The sequence below is a fragment of the Macaca fascicularis genome, chromosome 6, assembly GCF_037993035.2.
Source record: "Macaca fascicularis isolate 582-1 chromosome 6, T2T-MFA8v1.1".
NCBI classification, from domain to species: domain Eukaryota; kingdom Metazoa; phylum Chordata; class Mammalia; order Primates; family Cercopithecidae; genus Macaca; species Macaca fascicularis.
Window position 1 is genome coordinate 50,656,582 of NC_088380.1, and position 21,093 is coordinate 50,677,674.

A 21,093-nucleotide genomic window follows, 5' to 3' on the forward strand; every position below is an offset into this window, starting at 1 on the left:
GAAGCCCATAGGGGGCTATGGTGAAAAAGGAAATATCCTCAGATGAAATCTGGAAAGAAGCTTTCTGAGAAACTGCTTAGTGTTCTGTTAATTCATCTCACAGAGTTACATCTATATTTCGTGGATCTCTTTGCTAGCCTTATTTCTGTGGAATCTGAGAACAGATATTTCGGATCCCTTTGAAGACTATAGGGCCAAAGGAAATATCCTCCGATAACAAAGAGAAAGAAGCTTTCTGAGAAACTTCTTTGTGTTCTGTGAAATCATCTCACAGAGTTACAGCTTTCCCCTCAAGAAGCCTTTCGCTAAGACAGTTCTTGTGGAATTGGCAAAGTGACATTTGGAAGCCCATAGAGGGCTATGGTGAAAAAGGAAATATCCTCAGATGAAATCTGGAAATAAGCTTTCTGAGAAACTGCTTAGTGTTCTGTTATTTCATCTCACAGAGTTACATCTGTATTTCGTGGATCTCTTTGCTAGCCTTATTTCTGTGGAATCTGAAAACAGATATTTCGGATCCCTTTGAAGACTATAGGGCCAAAGGAAATATCCTCCGATAACTAAGAGAAAGAAGCTTTCTGAGAAACTTCTTTGTGTTCTGTGAAATCGTCTCTCAGAGTTACAGCTTTCCCCTCAAGAAGCCTTTCGCTAAGACAGTTCTTGTGGAATTGGCAAAGTGACATTTGGAAGCCCATAGAGGGCTATGGTGAAAAAGGAAATATCCTCCGATGAAATCTGGAAAGAAGCTTTCTGAGAAACTGCTTAGTGTTCTGTTAATTCATCTCACAGAGTTACATCTATATTTCGTGGATCTCTTTGCTAGCCTTATTTCTGTGGAATCTGAGAACAGATATTTCGGATCCCTTTGAAGACTATAGGGCCAAAGGAAATATCCTCCAAAAACTAAGAGAAAGAAACTTTCTGAGAAAATTCTTTGTGTTCTGTGAAATGAGCTCACAGAGTTACAGCTTTCCCCTCAAGAAGCCTTTCGCTAAGACAGTTCTTGTGGAATTGGCAAAGTGATATTTGGAAGCCCATAGAGGGCTATGGTGAAAAAGGAAATATCCTCAGATGAAATCTGGAAAGAAGCTTTCTGAGAAACTGCTTAGTGTTCTGTTAATTCATCTCACAGAGTTACATCTGTATTTCGTGGATCTCTTTGCTAGCCTTATTACTGTGGAATCTGAGAACAGATATTTCGGATCCCTTTGAAGTCTATAAGGCCAAAGGAAATATCCTCCGATAACAAAGAGAAAGAAGCTTTGTGAGAAATTTCTTTGTGTTCTATGTAATAATCTCACAGAGTTACAGCTTTCCCCTCAAGAAGCCTTTCGCTAAGACAGTTCTTGTGGAATTGGCAAAGTGATATTTGGAAGCCCATAGGGGGCTATGGTGAAAAAGGAAATATCCTCAGATGAAATCTGGAAAGAAGCTTTCTGAGAAACTGCTTAGTGTTCTGTTAATTCATCTCACTGAGTTACATCTATATTTCGTGGATCTCTTTGCTAGCCTTATTTCTGTGGAATCTGAGAACAGATATTTCGGATCCCTTTGAAGACTATAGGGCCAAAGGAAATATCCTCCGATAACAAAGAGAAAGAAGCTTTCTGAGAAACTTCTTTGTGTTCTGTGAAATCATCTCACAGAGTTACAGCTTTCCCCTCAAGAAGCCTTTCGCTAAGACAGTTCTTGTGGAATTGGCAAAGTGACATTTGGAAGCCCTTAGAGGGCTATGGTGAAAAAGGAAATATCCTCCGAAGAAATCTGGAAAGAAGCTTTCTGAGAAACTGCTTAGTGTTCTGTTAATTCATCTCACAGAGTTACATCTATATTTCTTGTAACTCTTTGCTAGCCTTACTTCTCTGGAATCTGAGAACAGATATTTAGGATCCCTTTGAAGACTATAGGGCCAAAGGAAATATCCTCCGAAAAGTAAGAGAAAGAAACTTTCTGAGAAACTTCTTTGTGTTCTGTGAAATCATCTCACAGAGTTACAGCTTTCCCCTCAAGAAGCCTTTCGCTAAGACAGTTCTTGTGGAATTGGCAAAGTGATATTTGGAAGCCCATAGAGGGCAATGGTGAAAAAGGAAATATCCTCAGATGAAATCTGGAAAGAAGCTTTCTGAGAAACTGCTTAGTGTTCTGTTAATTCATCTCACAGAGTTACATCTATATTTCGTGGATCTCTTTGCTAGCCTTATTTCTGTGGAATCTGAAAACAGATATTTCGGATCCCTTTGAAGACTATAGGGCCAAAGGAAATATCCTCCGATAACTAAGAGAAAGAAGCTTTCTGAGAAACTTCTTTATGTTCTGTGAAATCATCTCACAGAGTTACAGCTTTCCCCTCAAGAAGCCTTTTGCTAAGACAGTTCTTGTGGAATTGGCAAAGTGATATTTGGAAGCCCATAGAGGGCTATGGTGAAAAAGGAAATATCCTCCGATGAAATCTGTAAAGAAGCTTTCTGAGAAACTGCTTAGTGTTCTGTTAATTCATCTCACAGAGTTACATCTGTATTTCGTGGATCTCTTTGCTAGCCTTATTTCTGTGGAATCTGAGAACAGATATTTCGGATCCCTTTGAAGACTATAGGGCCAAAGGAAATATCCTCCGATAACAAAGAGAAAGAAGCTTTCTGAGAAACTTCTTTGTGTTCTGTGAAATCATCTCACAGAGTTACAGCTTTCCCCTCAGGAAGCCTTTCGCTAAGACAGTTCTTGTGGAATTGGCAAAGTGATATTTGGAAGCCCATAGAGGGCTACGGTGAAAAAGGAAATATCCTCCGAAGAAATCTGGAAAGAAGCTTTCTGAGAAACTGCTTAGTGTTCTGTTAATTCATCTCACAGAGTTACATCTATATTTCGTGTAACTCTTTGCTAGCCTTACTTCTCTGGAATCTGAGAACAGATATTTAGGATCCCTTTGAAGACTATAGGGCCAAAGGAAATATCCTCCGAAAAGTAAGAGAAAGAAACTTTCTGAGAAACTTCTTTGTGTTCTGTGAAATCATCTCACAGAGTTACAGCTTTCCCCTCAAGAAGCCTTTCGCTAAGACAGTTCTTGTGGAATTGGCAAAGTGATATTTGGAAGCCCATAGAGGGCAATGGTGAAAAAGGAAATATCCTCAGATGAAATCTGGAAAGAAGCTTTCTGAGAAACTGCTTAGTGTTCTGTTAATTCATCTTACAGAGTTTCATCTATATTTCGTGGATTTCTTTGCTAGCCTTATTTCTGTGGAATCTGAAAACAGATATTTCGGATCCCTTTGAAGACTATAGGGCCAAAGGAAATATCCTCCGATAACTAAGAGAAAGAAGCTTTCTGAGAAACTTCTTTATGTTCTGTGAAATCATCTCACAGAGTTACAGCTTTCCCCTCAAGAAGCCTTTCGCTAAGACAGTTCTTGTGGAATTGGCAAAGTGATATTTGGAAGCCCATAGAGGGCTATGGTGAAAAAGGAAATATCCTCCGATGAAATCTGTAAAGAAGCTTTCTGAGAAACTGCTTAGTGTTCTGTTAATTCATCTCACAGAGTTACATCTGTATTTCGTGGATCTCTTTGCTAGCCTTATTTCTGTGGAATCTGAGAACAGATATTTCGGATCCCTTTGAAGACTATAGGGCCAAAGGAAATATCCTCCGATAACTAAGAGAAAGAAGCTTTCTGAGAAACTTCTTTGTGTTCTGTGAAATCATCTCACAGAGTTACAGCTTTCCCCTCAAGAAGCCTTTCGCTAAGACATTTCTTGTGGAATTGGCAAAGTGATATTTGGAAGCCCATAGAGGGGTATGGTCAAAAAGGAAACATCCTCCGATGAAATCTGGAAATAAGCTTTCTGAGAAACTGCTTAGTGTTCTGTTAATTCATCTCACAGAGTTACTTCTATATTTCGTGGATCTATTTGCTAGCCTTATTTCTGTGGAATCTGAGAACAGATATTTCGGATCCCTTTGAAGACTATAGGGCCAAAGGAAATATCCTCCGATAACTAAGAGAAAGAAGCTTTCTGAGAAACTTCTTTGTGTTCTGTGAAATCATCTCACAGAGTTACAGCTTTCCCTTCAAGAAGCCTTTCGCTAAGACAGTTCTTGTGGAATTGGCAAAGTGACATTTGGAAGCCCGTAGAGGGCTATGGTGAAAAAGGAAATATCCTCCGATGAAATCTGGAAAGAAGCTTTCTGAGAAACTGCTTAGTGTTCTGTTAATTCATCTCACAGAGTTACATCTATATTTCGTGGATCTCTTTGCTAGCCTTATTTCTGTGGAATCTGAGAACAGATATTTCGGATCCCTTTGAAGACTATAGGGCCAAAGGAAATATCCTCCGATAACTAAGAGAAAGAAGCTTTCTGAGAAACTTCTTTGTGTTCTGTGAAATCATCTCACAGAGTTACAGCTTTCCCCTCAAGAAGCCTTTCGCTAAGAGAGTTCTTGTGGAATTGGCAAAGTGACATTTTGTAGCCCATAGAGGGCTATGTTGAAAAAGGAAATATCCTCCGATGAAATCTGGAAATAAGCTTTCTGAGAAACTGCTTAGTGTTCTGTTAATTCATCTCACAGAGTTACTTCTATATTTCGTGGATCTCTTTGCTAGCCTTATTTCTGTGGAATCTGAGAACAGATATTTCGGATCCCTTTGAAGACTATAGGGCCAAAGGAAATATCCTCCGATAACTAAGAGAAAGAAGCTTTCTGAGAAACTTCTTTGTGTTCTGTGAAATCATCTCACAGAGTTACAGCTTTCCCCTCAAGAAGCCTTTCGCTAAGACAGTTCTTGTGGAATTGGCAAAGTGACATTTGGAAGCCCATAGAGGGCTATGGTGAAAAAGGAAATATCCTCCGATGAAATCTGGAAAGAAGCTTTCTGAGAAACTGCTTAGTGTTCTGTTAATTCATCTCACAGAGTTACATCTATATTTCGTGGATCTCTTTGCTAGCCTTATTTCTGTGGAATCTGAGAACAGATATTTCGGATCCCTTTGAAGACTATAGGGCCAAAGGAAATATCCTCCGATAACTAAGAGAAAGAAGCTTTCTGAGAAACTTCTTTGTGTTCTGTGAAATCATCTCACAGAGTTACAGCTTTCCCCTCAAGAAGCCTTTCGCTAAGAGAGTTCTTGTGGAATTGGCAAAGTGACATTTTGTAGCCCATAGAGGGCTATGGTGAAAAAGGAAATATCCTCCCATGAAATCTGGAAAGAAGCTTTCTGAGAAACTGCTTAGTGTTCTGTTAATTCATCTCACAGAGTTACATCTATATTTCGTGTAACTCTTTGCTAGCCTTACTTCTCTGGAATCTGAGAACAGATATTTAGGATCCTTTTGAAGACTATAGGGCCAAAGGAAATATCCTCCGAAAAGTAAGAGAAAGAAACTTTCTGAGAAACTTCTTTGTGTTCTGTGAAATCATCTCACAGAGTTACAGCTTTCCCCTCAAGAAGCCTTTCGCTAAGACAGTTCTTGTGGAATTGGCAAAGTGATATTTGGAAGCCCATAGAGGGCAATGGTGAAAAAGGAAATATCCTCAGATGAAATCTGGAAAGAAGTTTTCTGAGAAACGGCTTAGTGTTCTGCTAATTCTTCTCACAGAGTTACATCTATATTTCGTGGATCTCTTTGCTAGCCTTATTTCTGTGGAATCTGAAAACAGATATTTCGGATCCCTTTGAAGACTATAGGGCCAAAGGAAATATCCTCCGATAACTAAGAGAAATAAGCTTTCTGAGAAACTTCTTTGTGTTCTGTGAAATCATCTCACAGAGTTACAGCTTTCCCCTCAAGAAGCCTTTCGCTAAGACATTTCTTGTGGAATTGGCAAAGTGATATTTGGAAGCCCATAGAGAGGTATGGTCAAAAAGGAAACATCCTCCGATGAAATCTGGAAATAAGCTTTCTGAGAAACTGCTTAGTGTTCTGTTAATTCATCTCACAGAGTTACTTCTATATTTCGTGGATCTCTTTGCTAGCCTTATTTCTGTGGAATCTGAGAACAGATATTTCGGATCCCTTTGAAGACTATAGGGCCAAAGGAAATATCCTCCGATAACTAAGAGAAAGAAGCTTTCTGAGAAACTTCTTTGTGTTCTGTGAAATCATCTCACAGAGTTACAGCTTTCCCCTCAAGAAGCCTTTCGCTAAGACAGTTCTTGTGGAATTGACAAAGTGACATTTGGAAGCCCATAGAGGGCTATGGTGAAAAAGGAAATATCCTCCGATGAAATCTGGAAAGAAGCTTTCTGAGAAACTGCTTAGTGTTCTGTTAATTCATCTCACAGAGTTACATCTATATTTCGTGGATCTCTTTGCTAGCCTTATTTCTGTGGAATCTGAGAACAGATATTTCGGATCCCTTTGAAGACTATAGGGCCAAAGGAAATATCCTCCGATAACTAAGAGAAAGAAGCTTTCTGAGAAACTTCTTTGTGTTCTGTGAAATCATCTCACAGAGTTACAGCTTTCCCCTCAAGAAGCCTTTCGCTAAGAGAGTTCTTGTGGAATTGGCAAAGTGACATTTTGTAGCCCATAGAGGGCTATGGTGAAAAAGGAAATATCCTCCGATGAAATCTGGAAATAAGCTTTCTGAGAAACTGCTTAGTGTTCTGTTAATTCACCTCACAGAGTTACTTCTATATTTCGTGGATCTCTTTGCTAGCCTTATTTCTGTGGAATCTGAGAACAGATATTTCGGATCCCTTTGAAGACTATAGGGCCAAAGGAAATATCCTCCGATAACTAAGAGAAAGAAGCTTTCTGAGAAACTTCTTTGTGTTCTGTGAAATCATCTCACAGAGTTACAGCTTTCCCCTCAAGAAGCCTTTCGCTAAGACAGTTCTTGTGGAATTGGCAAAGTGACATTTGGAAGCCCATAGAGGGCTATGGTGAAAAAGGAAATATCCTCCGATGAAATCTGGAAAGAAGCTTTCTGAGAAACTGCTTAGTGTTCTGTTAATTCATCTCACAGAGTTACATCTATATTTCGTGGATCTCTTTGCTAGCCTTATTTCTGTGGAATCTGAGAACAGATATTTCGGATCCCTTTGAAGACTATAGGGCCAAAGGAAATATCCTCCGATAACTAAGAGAAAGAAGCTTTCTGAGAAACTTCTTTGTGTTCTGTGAAATCATCTCACAGAGTTACAGCTTTCCCCTCAAGAAGCCTTTCGCTAAGAGAGTTCTTGTGGAATTGGCAAAGTGACATTTTGTAGCCCATAGAGGGCTATGGTGAAAAAGGAAATATCCTCCGATGAAATCTGGAAAGAAGCTTTCTGAGAAACTGCTTAGTGTTCTGTTAATTCATCTCACAGAGTTACATCTATATTTCGTGTAACTCTTTGCTAGCCTTACTTCTCTGGAATCTGAGAACAGATATTTAGGATCCTTTTGAAGACTATAGGGCCAAAGGAAATATCCTCCGAAAAGTAAGAGAAAGAAACTTTCTGAGAAACTTCTTTGTGTTCTCTGAAATCATCTCACAGAGTTACAGCTTTCCCCTCAAGAAGCCTTTCGCTAAGACAGTTCTTGTGGAATTGGCAAAGTGACAATTGGAAGCCCATAGAGGGCTATGGTGAAAAAGGAAATATCCTCCGATGAAATCTGGAAAGAAGCTTTCTGAGAAACTGCTTAGTGTTCTGTTAATTCATCTCACAGAGTTACATCTATATTTCGTGGATCTCTTTGCTAGCCTTATTTCTGTGGAATCTGATAACAGATATTTCGGATCCCTTTGAAGACTATAGGGCCAAAGGAAATATCCTCCGATAACTAAGAGAAAGAAGCTTTCTGAGAAACTTCTTTGTGTTCTGTGAAATCATCTCACAGAGTTACAGCTTTCCCCTCAAGAAGCCTTTCGCTAAGAGAGTTCTTGTGGAATTGGCAAAGTGACATTTTGTAGCCCATAGAGGGCTATGGTGAAAAAGGAAATATCCTCCGATGAAATCTGGAAAGAAGCTTTCTGAGAAACTGCTTAGTGTTCTGTTAATTCATCTCACAGAGTTACATCTATATTTCGTGTAACTCTTTGCTAGCCTTACTTCTCTGGAATCTGAGAACAGATATTTAGGATCCTTTTGAAGACTATAGGGCCAAAGGAAATATCCTCCGAAAAGTAAGAGAAAGAAACTTTCTGAGAAACTTCTCTGTGTTCTCTGAAATCATCTCACAGAGTTACAGCTTTCCCCTCAAGAAGCCTTTCGCTAAGACAGTTCTTGTGGAATTGGCAAAGTGACATTTGGAAGCCCATAGAGGGCTATGATGAAAAAGGAAATATCCTCCGATGAAATCTGGAAAGAAGCTTTCTGAGAAACTGCTTAGTGTTCTGTTAATTCATCTCACAGAGTTACATCTATATTTCGTGGATCTCTTTGCTAGCCTTATTTCTGTGGAATCTGAGAACAGATATTTCGGATCCCTTTGAAGACTATAGGGCCAAAGGAAATATCCTCCGATAACTAAGAGAAAGAAGCTTTCTGAGAAACTTCTTTGTGTTCTGTGAAATCATCTCACAGAGTTACAGCTTTCCCCTCAAGAAGCCTTTCGCTAAGAGAGTTCTTGTGGAATTGGCAAAGTGACATTTTGTAGCCCATAGAGGGCTATGGTGAAAAAGGAAATATCCTCCGATGAAATCTGGAAAGAAGCTTTCTGAGAAACTGCTTAGTGTTCTGTTAATTCATCTCACAGAGTTACATCTATATTTCGTGTAACTCTTTGCTAGCCTTACTTCTCTGGAATCTGAGAACAGATATTTAGGATCCTTTTGAAGACTATAGGGCCAAAGGAAATATCCTCCGAAAAGTAAGAGAAAGAAACTTTCTGAGAAACTTCTTTGTGTTCTCTGAAATCATCTCACAGAGTTAAAGCTTTCCCCTCAAGAAGCCTTTCGCTAAGACAGTTCTTGTGGAATTGGCAAAGTGATATTTGGAAGCCCATAGAGGGCAATGGTGAAAAAGGAAATATCCTCAGATGAAATCTGGAAAGAAGCTTTCTGAGAAACGGCTTAGTGTTCTGTTAATTCATCTCACAGAGTTACATCTATATTTCGTGGATCTCTTTGCTAGCCTTATTTCTGTGGAATCTGAAAACAGATATTTCGGATCCCTTTGAAGACTATAGGGCCAAAGGAAATATCCTCCGAAAAGTAAGAGAAAGAAGCTTTCTGAGAAACTTCTTTATGTTCTGTGAAATCATCTCACAGAGTTACAGCTTTCCCCTCAAGAAGCCTTTCGCTAAGACAGTTCTTGTTGAATTGGCAAAGTGATATTTGGAAGCCCATAGAGGGCTATGGTGAAAAAGGAAATATCCTCCGATGAAATCTGGAAAGAAGCTTTCTGAGAAACTGCTTAGTGTTCTGTTAATTCATCTCACAGAGTTACATCTATATTTCGTGGATCTCTTTGCTAGCCTTATTTCTGTGGAATCTGAGAACAGATATTTCGGATCCCTTTGAAGACTATAGGGCCAAAGGAAATATCCTCCGATAACTAAGAGAAAGAAGCTTTCTGAGAAACTTCTTTGTGTTCTGTGAAATCATCTCACAGAGTTACAGCTTTCCCCTCAAGAAGCCTTTCGCTAAGACATTTCTTGTGGAATTGGCAAAGTGATATTTGGAAGCCCATAGAGGGGTATGGTCAAAAAGGAAACATCCTCCGATGAAATCTGGAAATAAGCTTTCTGAGAAACTGCTTAGTGTTCTGTTAATTCATCTCACAGAGTTACTTCTATATTTCGTGGATCTCTTTGCTAGCCTTATTTCTGTGGAATCTGAGAACAGATATTTCGGATCCCTTTGAAGACTATAGGGCCAAAGGAAATATCCTCCGATACCTAAGAGAAAGAAGCTTTCTGAGAAACTTCTTTGTGTTCTGTGAAATCATCTCACAGAGTTACAGCTTTCCCCTCAAGAAGCCTTTCGCTAAGACAGTTCTTGTGGAATTGGCAAAGTGACATTTGGAAGCCAATAGAGGGCTATGGTGAAAAAGGAAATATCCTCCGATGAAATCTGGAAAGAAGCTTTCTGAGAAACTGCTTAGTGTTCTGTTAATTCATCTCACAGAGTTACATCTATATTTCGTGGATCTCTTTGCTAGCCTTATTTCTGTGGAATCTGAGAACAGATATTTAGGATCCCTTTGAAGACTATAGGGCCAAAGGAAATATCCTCCGATAACAAAGAGAAAGAAGCTTTGTGAGAAATTTCTTTCTGTTCTATGTAATCATCTCACAGAGTTACAGCTTTCCCCTCAAGAAGCCTTTCGCTAAGACAGTTCTTGTGGAATTGGCAAAGTGATATTTGGAAGCCCATAGGGGGCTATGGTGAAAAAGGAAATATCCTCCGATGAAATCTGGAAAGAAGCTTTCTGAGAAACTGCTTAGTGTTCTGTTAATTCATCTCACAGAGTTACATCTATATTTCGTGGATCTCTTTGCTAGCCTTATTTCTGTGGAATCTGAGAACAGATATTTCGGATCCCTTTGAAGACTATAGGGCCAAAGGAAATATCCTCCGATAACAAAGAGAAAGAAGCTTTCTGAGAAACTTCTTTGTGTTCTGTGAAATCATCTCACAGAGTTACAGCTTTCCCCTCAAGAAGCCTTTCGCTAAGACAGTTCTTGTGGAATTGGCAAAGTGACATTTGGAAGCCCATAGAGGGCTATGGTGAAAAAGGAAATATCCTCCGATGAAATCTGGAAAGAAGCTTTCTGAGAAACTGCTTAGTGTTCTGTTAATTCATCTCACAGAGTTACATCTATATTTCGTTTAACTCTATGCTAGCCTTACTTCTCTGGAATCTGAGAACAGATATTTAGGATCCCTTTGAAGACTATAGGGCCAAAGGAAATATCCTCCGAAAAGTAAGAGAAAGAAACTTTCTGAGAAACTTCTTTGTGTTCTGTGAAATCATCTCACAGAGTTACAGCTTTCCCCTCAAGAAGCCTTTCGCTAAGACAGTTCTTGTGGAATTGGCAAAGTGATATTTGGAAGCCCATAGAGGGCAATGGTGAAAAAGGAAATATCCTCAGATGAAATCTGGAAAGAAGCTTTCTGAGATACTGCTTAGTCTTCTGTTAATTCATCTCACAGAGTTACATCTATATTTCGTGGATCTCTTTGCTAGCCTTATTTCTGTGGAATCTGAGAACAGATATTTCGCATCCCTTTGAAGACTATAGGGCCAAAGGAAATATCCTCCGATAACTAAGAGAAAGAAGCTTTCTGAGAAACTTCTTTGTGTTCTGTGAAATCATCTCACAGAGTTACATCTTTCCCCTCAAGAAGCCTTTCGCTAAGACAGTTCTTGTGGAATTGGCAAAGTGATATTTGGAAGCCCATAGAGGGCTATGGTGAAAAAGGAAATATCCTCAGATGAAATCTGGAAATAAGCTTTCTGAGAAACTGCTTAGTGTTCTGTTAATTCATCTCACAGAGTTACATCTGTATTTCGTGGATCTCTTTGCTAGCCTTATTTCTGTGGAATCTGACAACAGATATTTCGGATCCCTTTGAAGACTATAGGGCCAAAGGAAATATCCTCCGATAACTAAGAGAAAGAAGCTTTCTGAGAAACTTCTTTGTGTTCTGTGAAATCGTCTCTCAGAGTTACAGCTTTCCCCTCAAGAAGCCTTTCGCTAAGACAGTTCTTGTGGAATTGGCAAAGTGACATTTGGAAGCCCATAGAGGGCGATGGTGAAAAAGGAAATATCCTCCGATGAAATCTGGAAAGAAGCTTTCTGAGAAACTGCTTAGTGTTCTGTTAATTCATCTCACAGAGTTACATCTATATTTCGTGGATCTCTTTGCTAGCCTTATTTCTGTGGAATCTGAGAACAGATATTTCGGATCCCTTTGAGGACTATAGGGTCCAAGGAAATATCCTCCGAAAACTAAGAGAAAGAAACTTTCTGAGAAACTTCTTTGTGTTCTGTGAAATCATCTCACAGAGTTACAGCTTTCCCCTCAAGAAGCCTTTCGCTAAGACAGTTCTTGTGGAATTGGCAAAGTGATATTTGGAAGCCCATAGAGGGCTATGGTGAAAAAGGAAATATCCTCAGATGAAATCTGGAAAGAAGCTTTCTGAGAAACTGCTTAGTGTTCTGTTAATTCATCTCACAGAGTTACATCTGTATTTCGTGGATCTCTTTGCTAGCCTTATTTCTGTGGAATCTGAGAACAGATATTTCGGATTCCTTTGAAGACTATAGGGCCAAAGGAAATATCCTCCGATAACAAAGAGAAAGAAGCTTTGTGAGAAATTTCTTTGTGTTCTATGTAATCATCTCACAGAGTTACAGCTTTCCCCTCAAGAAGCCTTTCGCTAAGACAGTTCTTGTGGAATTGGCAAAGTGACATTTGGAAGCCCATAGGGGGCTATGGTGAAAAAGGAAATATCCTCAGATGAAATCTGGAAAGAAGCTTTCTGAGAAACTGCTTAGTGTTCTGTTAATTCATCTCACAGAGTTACATCTATATTTCGTGGATCTCTTTGCTAGCCTTATTTCTGTGGAATCTGAAAACAGATATTTCGGATCCCTTTGAAGACTATAGGGCCAAAGGAAATATCCTCCGATAAGAAAGAGAAAGAAGCTTTCTGAGAAACTTCTTTGTGTTCTGTGAAATCATCTCACAGAGTTACAGCTTTCCCCTCAAGAAGCCTTTCGCTAAGACAGTTCTTGTGGAATTGGCAAAGTGACATTTGGAAGCCCATAGAGGGCTATGGTGAAAAAGGAAATATCCTCCGATGAAATCTGGAAAGGAGCTTTCTGAGAAACTGCTTAGTGTTCTGTTAATTCATCTCACAGAGTTACATCTATATTTCGTGGAACTCTTTGCTAGCCTTACTTCTCTGGAATCTGAGAACAGATATTTCGGATCCCTTTGAAGACTATAGGGCCAAAGGAAATATCCTCCGAAAAGTAAGAGAAAGAAACTTTCTGAGAAACTTCTTTGTGTTCTGTGAAATCATCTCACAGAGTTACAGCTTTCCCCTCAAGAAGCCTTTCGCTAAGACAGTTCTTGTGGAATTGGCAAAGTGATATTTGGAAGCCCATAGAGGGCAATGGTGAAAAAGGAAATATCCTCCGATGAAATCTGGAAAGAAGCTTTCTGAGAAACTGCTTAGTGTTCTGTTAATTCATCTCACAGTGTTACATATATATTTCGTGGATCTCTTTGCTAGCCTTATTTCTTTGGAATCTGAGAACAGATATTTCGCATCCCTTTGAAGACTATAGGGCCAAAGAAATATCCTCCGATAACTAAGAGAAAGAAACTTTCTGAGAAACTTCTTTGTGTTCTGTGAAATCACCTCACAGAGTTACATCTTTCCCCTCAAGAAGCCTTTCGCTAAGACAGTTCTTGTGGAATTGGCAAAGTGATATTTGGAAGCCCGTAGAGGGCTATGGTGAAAAAGGAAATATCCTCAGATGAAATCTGGAAAGAAGCTTTCTGAGAAACTGCTTAGTGTTCTGTTAATTCATCTCACAGACGTACATTTGTATTTCGTGGATCTCTTTGCTAGCCTTATTTCTGTGGAATCTGAGAACAGATATTTCGGATCCCTTTGAAGACTATAGGGCCAAAGGAAATATCCTCCGAAAACTAAGAGAAAGAAACTTTCTGAGAAAATTCTTTGTGTTCTGTGAAATGAGCTCACAGAGTTACAGCTTTCCCCTGAAGAAGCCTTTCGCTAAGACAGTTCTTGTGGAATTGGCAAAGTGATATTTGGAAGCCCATAGAGGGCTATGGTGAAAAAGGAAATATCCTCAGATGAAATCTGGAAAGAAGCTTTCTGAGAAACTGCTTAGTGTTCTGTTAATTCATCTCACAGAGTTACATCTGTATTTCGTGGATCTCTTTGCTAGCCTTATTACTGTGGAATCTGAGAACAGATATTTCGGATCCCTTTGAAGACTATAGGGCCAAAGGAAATATCCTCCGATAACAAAGAGAAAGAAGCTTTGTGAGAAATTTCTTTGTGTTCTATGTAATCATCTCACAGAGTTACAGCTTTCCCCTCAAGAAGCCTTTCGCTAAGACAGTTCTTGTGGAATTGGCAAAGTGATATTTGGAAGCCCATAGGGGGCTATGGTGAAAAAGGAAATATCCTCAGATGAAATCTGGAAAGAAGCTTTCTGAGAAACTGCTTAGTGTTCTGTTAATTCATCTCACAGAGTTACATCTATATTTCGTGGATCTCTTTGCTAGCCTTATTTCTGTGGAATCTGAGAACAGATATTTCGGATCCCTTTGAAGACTATAGGGCCAAAGGAAATATCCTCCGATAACAAAGAGAAAGAAGCTTTCTGAGAAACTTCTTTGTGTTCTGTGAAATCATCTCACAGAGTTACAGCTTTCCCCTCAAGAAGCCTTTCGCTAAGACAGTTCTTGTGGAATTGGCAAAGTGACATTTGGAAGCCCATAGAGGGCTATGGTGAAAAAGGAAATATCCTCAGATGAAATCTGGAAATAAGCTTTCTGAGAAACTGCTTAGTGTTCTGTTATTTCATCTCACAGAGTTACATCTGTATTTCGTGGATCTCTTTGCTAGCCTTATTTCTGTGGAATCTGAAAACAGATATTTCGGATCCCTTTGAAGACTATAGGGCCAAAGGAAATATCCTCCGATAACTAAGAGAAAGAAGCTTTCTGAGAAACTTCTTTGTGTTCTGTGAAATCGTCTCTCAGAGTTACAGCTTTCCCCTCAAGAAGCCTTTCGCTAAGACAGTTCTTGTGGAATTGGCAAAGTGACATTTGGAAGCCCATAGAGGGCTATGGTGAAAAAGGAAATATCCTCCGATGAAATCTGGAAAGAAGCTTTCTGAGAAACTGCTTAGTGTTCTGTTAATTCATCTCACAGAGTTACATCTATATTTCGTGGATCTCTTTGCTAGCCTTATTTCTGTGGAATCTGAGAACAGATATTTCGGATCCCTTTGAAGACTATAGGGCCAAAGGAAATATCCTCCAAAAACTAAGAGAAAGAAACTTTCTGAGAAAATTCTTTGTGTTCTGTGAAATGAGCTCACAGAGTTACAGCTTTCCCCTCAAGAAGCCTTTCGCTAAGACAGTTCTTGTGGAATTGGCAAAGTGATATTTGGAAGCCCATAGAGGGCTATGGTGAAAAAGGAAATATCCTCAGATGAAATCTGGAAAGAAGCTTTCTGAGAAACTGCTTAGTGTTCTGTTAATTCATCTCACAGAGTTACATCTGTATTTCGTGGATCTCTTTGCTAGCCTTATTACTGTGGAATCTGAGAACAGATATTTCGGATCCCTTTGAAGTCTATAAGGCCAAAGGAAATATCCTCCGATAACAAAGAGAAAGAAGCTTTGTGAGAAATTTCTTTGTGTTCTATGTAATAATCTCACAGAGTTACAGCTTTCCCCTCAAGAAGCCTTTCGCTAAGACAGTTCTTGTGGAATTGGCAAAGTGATATTTGGAAGCCCATAGGGGGCTATGGTGAAAAAGGAAATATCCTCAGATGAAATCTGGAAAGAAGCTTTCTGAGAAACTGCTTAGTGTTCTGTTAATTCATCTCACTGAGTTACATCTATATTTCGTGGATCTCTTTGCTAGCCTTATTTCTGTGGAATCTGAGAACAGATATTTCGGATCCCTTTGAAGACTATAGGGCCGAAGGAAATATCCTCCGATAACAAAGAGAAAGAAGCTTTCTGAGAAACTTCTTTGTGTTCTGTGAAATCATCTCACAGAGTTACAGCTTTCCCCTCAAGAAGCCTTTCGCTAAGACAGTTCTTGTGGAATTGGCAAAGTGACATTTGGAAGCCCTTAGAGGGCTATGGTGAAAAAGGAAATATCCTCCGAAGAAATCTGGAAAGAAGCTTTCTGAGAAACTGCTTAGTGTTCTGTTAATTCATCTCACAGAGTTACATCTATATTTCTTGTAACTCTTTGCTAGCCTTACTTCTCTGGAATCTGAGAACAGATATTTAGGATCCCTTTGAAGACTATAGGGCCAAAGGAAATATCCTCCGAAAAGTAAGAGAAAGAAACTTTCTGAGAAACTTCTTTGTGTTCTGTGAAATCATCTCACAGAGTTACAGCTTTCCCCTCAAGAAGCCTTTCGCTAAGACAGTTCTTGTGGAATTGGCAAAGTGATATTTGGAAGCCCATAGAGGGCAATGGTGAAAAAGGATATATCCTCAGATGAAATCTGGAAAGAAGCTTTCTGAGAAACTGCTTAGTGTTCTGTTAATTCATCTCACAGAGTTACATCTATATTTCGTGGATCTCTTTGCTAGCCTTATTTCTGTGGAATCTGAAAACAGATATTTCGGATCCCTTTGAAGACTATAGGGCCAAAGGAAATATCCTCCGATAACTAAGAGAAAGAAGCTTTCTGAGAAACTTCTTTATGTTCTGTGAAATCATCTCACAGAGTTACAGCTTTCCCCTCAAGAAGCCTTTTGCTAAGACAGTTCTTGTGGAATTGTCAAAGTGATATTTGGAAGCCCATAGAGGGCTATGGTGAAAAAGGAAATATCCTCCGATGAAATCTGTAAAGAAGCTTTCTGAGAAACTGCTTAGTGTTCTGTTAATTCATCTCACAGAGTTACATCTGTATTTCGTGGATCTCTTTGCTAGCCTTATTTCTGTGGAATCTGAGAACAGATATTTCGGATCCCTTTGAAGACTATAGGGCCAAAGGAAATATCCTCCGATAACAAAGAGAAAGAAGCTTTCTGAGAAACTTCTTTGTGTTCTGTGAAATCATCTCACAGAGTTACAGCTTTCCCCTCAGGAAGCCTTTCGCTAAGACAGTTCTTGTGGAATTGGCAAAGTGATATTTGGAAGCCCATAGAGGGCTATGGTGAAAAAGGAAATATCCTCCGAAGAAATCTGGAAAGAAGCTTTCTGAGAAACTGCTTAGTGTTCTGTTAATTCATCTCACAGAGTTACATCTATATTTCGTGTAACTCTTTGCTAGCCTTACTTCTCTGGAATCTGAGAACAGATATTTAGGATCCCTTTGAAGACTATAGGGCCAAAGGAAATATCCTCCGAAAAGTAAGAGAAAGAAACTTTCTGAGAAACTTCTTTGTGTTCTGTGAAATCATCTCACAGAGTTACAGCTTTCCCCTCAAGAAGCCTTTCGCTAAGACAGTTCTTGTGGAATTGGCAAAGTGATATTTGGAAGCCCATAGAGGGCAATGGTGAAAAAGGAAATATCCTCAGATGAAATCTGGAAAGAAGCTTTCTGAGAAACTGCTTAGTGTTCTGTTAATTCATCTCACAGAGTTTCATCTATATTTCGTGTATTTCTTTGCTAGCCTTATTTCTGTGGAATCTGAAAACAGATATTTCGGATCCCTTTGAAGACTATAGGGCCAAAGGAAATATCCTCCGATAACTAAGAGAAAGAAGCTTTCTGAGAAACTTCTTTATGTTCTGTGAAATCATCTCACAGAGTTACAGCTTTCCCCTCAAGAAGCCTTTCGCTAAGACAGTTCTTGTGGAATTGGCAAAGTGATATTTGGAAGCCCATAGAGGGCTATGGTGAAAAAGGAAATATCCTCCGATGAAATCTGGAAAGAAGCTGTCCGAGAAACTGCTTCCTCTTCTGTTCATTCATCTCACAGAGTTACATCTATATTTCGTGGATCTCTTTGCTAGCCTTATTTCTGTGGAATCTGAGAACAGATATTTCGGATCCCTTTGAAGACTATAGGGCCAAAGGAAATATCCTCCGATAACTAAGAGAAAGAAGCTTTCTGAGAAACTTCTTTGTGTTCTGTGAAATCATCTCACAGAGTTACAGCTTTCCCCTCAAGAAGCCTTTCGCTAAGAGAGTTCTTGTGGAATTGGCAAAGTGACATTTTGTAGCCCATAGAGGGCTATGGTGAAAAAGGAAATATCCTCCGATGAAATCTGGAAAGAAGCTTTCTGAGAAACTGCTTAGTGTTCTGTTAATTCATCTCACAGAGTTACATCTATATTTCGTGTAACTCTTTGCTAGCCTTACTTCTCTGGAATCTGAGAACAGATATTTAGGATCCTTTTGAAGACTATAGGGCCAAAGGAAATATCCTCCGAAAAGTAAGAGAAAGAAACTTTCTGAGAAACTTCTTTGTGTTCTCTGAAATCATCTCACAGAGTTACAGCTTTCCCCTCAAGAAGCCTTTCGCTAAGACAGTTCTTGTGGAATTGGCAAAGTGACATTTGGAAGCCCATAGAGGGCTATGATGAAAAAGGAAATATCCTCCGATGAAATCTGGAAAGAAGCTTTCTGAGAAACTGCTTAGTGTTCTGTTAATTCATCTCACAGAGTTACATCTATATTTCGTGGATCTCTTTGCTAGCCTTATTTCTGTGGAATCTGAGAACAGATATTTCGGATCCCTTTGAAGACTATAGGGCCAAAGGAAATATCCTCCGATAACTAAGAGAAAGAAGCTTTCTGAGAAACTTCTTTGTGTTCTGTGAAATCATCTCACAGAGTTACAGCTTTCCCCTCAAGAAGCCTTTCGCTAAGAGAGTTCTTGTGGAATTGGCAAAGTGACATTTTGTAGCCCATAGAGGGCTATGGTGAAAAAGGAAATATCCTCCGATGAAATCTGGAAAGAAGCTTTCTGAGAAACTGCTTAGTGTTCTGTTAATTCATCTCACAGAGTTACATCTATATTTCGTGTAACTCTTTGCTAGCCTTACTTCTCTGGAATCTGAGAACAGATATTTAGGATCCTTTTGAAGACTATAGGGCCAAAGGAAATATCCTCCGAAAAGTAAGAGAAAGAAACTTTCTGAGAAACTTCTTTGTGTTCTCTGAAATCATCTCACAGAGTTACAGCTTTCCCCTCAAGAAGCCTTTCGCTAAGACAGTTCTTGTGGAATTGGCAAAGTGATATTTGGAAGCCCATAGAGGGCAATGGTGAAAAAGGAAATATCCTCAGATGAAATCTGGAAAGAAGCTTTCTGAGAAACGGCTTAGTGTTCTGTTAATTCATCTCACAGAGTTACATCTATATTTCGTGGATCTCTTTGCTAGCCTTATTTCTGTGGAATCTGAAAACAGATATTTCGGATCCCTTTGAAGACTATAGGGCCAAAGGAAATATCCTCCGAAAAGTAAGAGAAAGAAGCTTTCTGAGAAACTTCTTTATGTTCTGTGAAATCATCTCACAGAGTTACAGCTTTCCCCTCAAGAAGCCTTTCGCTAAGACAGTTCTTGTTGAATTGGCAAAGTGATATTTGGAAGCCCATAGAGGGCTATGGTGAAAAAGGAAATATCCTCCGATGAAATCTGGAAAGAAGCTTTCTGAGAAACTGCTTAGTGTTCTGTTAATTCATCTCACAGAGTTACATCTATATTTCGTGGATCTCTTTGCTAGCCTTATTTCTGTGGAATCTGAGAACAGATATTTCGGATCCCTTTGAAGACTATAGGGCCAAAGGAAATATCCTCCGATAACTAAGAGAAAGAAGCTTTCTGAGAAACTTCTTTGTGTTCTGTGAAATCATCTCACAGAGTTACAGCTTTCCCCTCAAGAAGCCTTTCGCTAAGACATTTCTTGTGGAATTGGCAAAGTGATATTTGGAAGCCCATAGAGGGGTATGGTCAAAAAGGAAACATCCTCCGATGAAATCTGGAAATAAGCTTTCTGAGAAACTGCTTAGTGTTCTGTTAATTCATCTCACAGAGTTACTTCTATATTTCGTGGATCTCTTTGCTAGCCTTATTTCTGTGGAATCTGAGAACAGATATTTCGGATCCCTTTGAAGACTATAGGGCCAAAGGAAATATCCTCCGATACCTAAGAGAAAGAAGCTTTCTGAGAAACTTCTTTGTGTTCTGTGAAATCATCTCACAGAGTTACAGCTTTCCCCTCAAGAAGCCTTTCGCTAAGACAGTTCTTGTGGAATTGGCAAAGTGACATTTGGAAGCCAATAGAGGGCTATGGTGAAAAAGGAAATATCCTCCGATGAAATCTGGAAAGAAGCTTTCTGAGAAACTGCTTAGTGTTCTGTTAATTCATCTCACAGAGTTACATCTATATTTCGTGGATCTCTTTGCTAGCCTTATTTCTGTGGAATCTGAGAACAGATATTTAGGATCCCTTTGAAGACTATAGGGCCAAAGGAAATATCCTCCGATAACAAAGAGAAAGAAGCTTTGTGAGAAATTTCTTTCTGTTCTATGTAATCATCTCACAGAGTTACAGCTTTCCCCTCAAGAAGCCTTTCGCTAAGACAGTTCTTGTGGAATTGGCAAAGTGATATTTGGAAGCCCATAGGGGGCTATGGTGAAAAAGGAAATATCCTCCGATGAAATCTGGAAAGAAGCTTTCTGAGAAACTGCTTAGTGTTCTGTTAATTCATCTCACAGAGTTACATCTATATTTCGTGGATCTCTTTGCTAGCCTTATTTCTGTGGAATCTGAGAACAGATATTTCGGATCCCTTTGAAGACTATAGGGCCAAAGGAAATATCCTCCGATAACAAAGAGAAAGAAGCTTTCTGAGAAACTTCTTTGTGTTCTGTGAAATCATCTCACAGAGTTACAGCTTTCCCCTCAAGAAGCCTTTCGCTAAGACAGTTCTTGTGGAATTGGCAAAGTGACATTTGGAAGCCCATAGAGGGCTACGGTGAAAAAGGAAATATCCTCCGATGAAATCTGGAAAGAAGCTTTCTGAGAAACTGCTTAGTGTTCTGTTAATTCATCTCACAGAGTTACATCTATATTTCGTGGAACTCTATGCTAGCCTTACTTCTCTGGAATCTGAGAACAGATATTTAGGATCCCTTTGAAGACTATAGGGCCAAAGGAAATATCCTCCGAAAAGTAAGAGAAAGAAACTTTCTGAGAAACTTCTTTGTGTTCTGTGAAATCATCTCACAGAGTTACAGCTTTCCCCTCAAGAAGCCTTTCGCTAAGACAGTTCTTGTGGAATTGGCAAAGTGATATTTGGAAGCCCATAGAGGGGTATGGTCAAAAAGGGAACATCCTCCGATGAAATCTGGAAAAAAGCTTTCTGAGAAACTGCTTAGTGTTCTGTTAATTCATCTCACAGAGTTACTTCTATATTTCGTGGATCTCTTTGCTAGCCTTATTTCTGTGGAATCTGAGAACAGATATTTC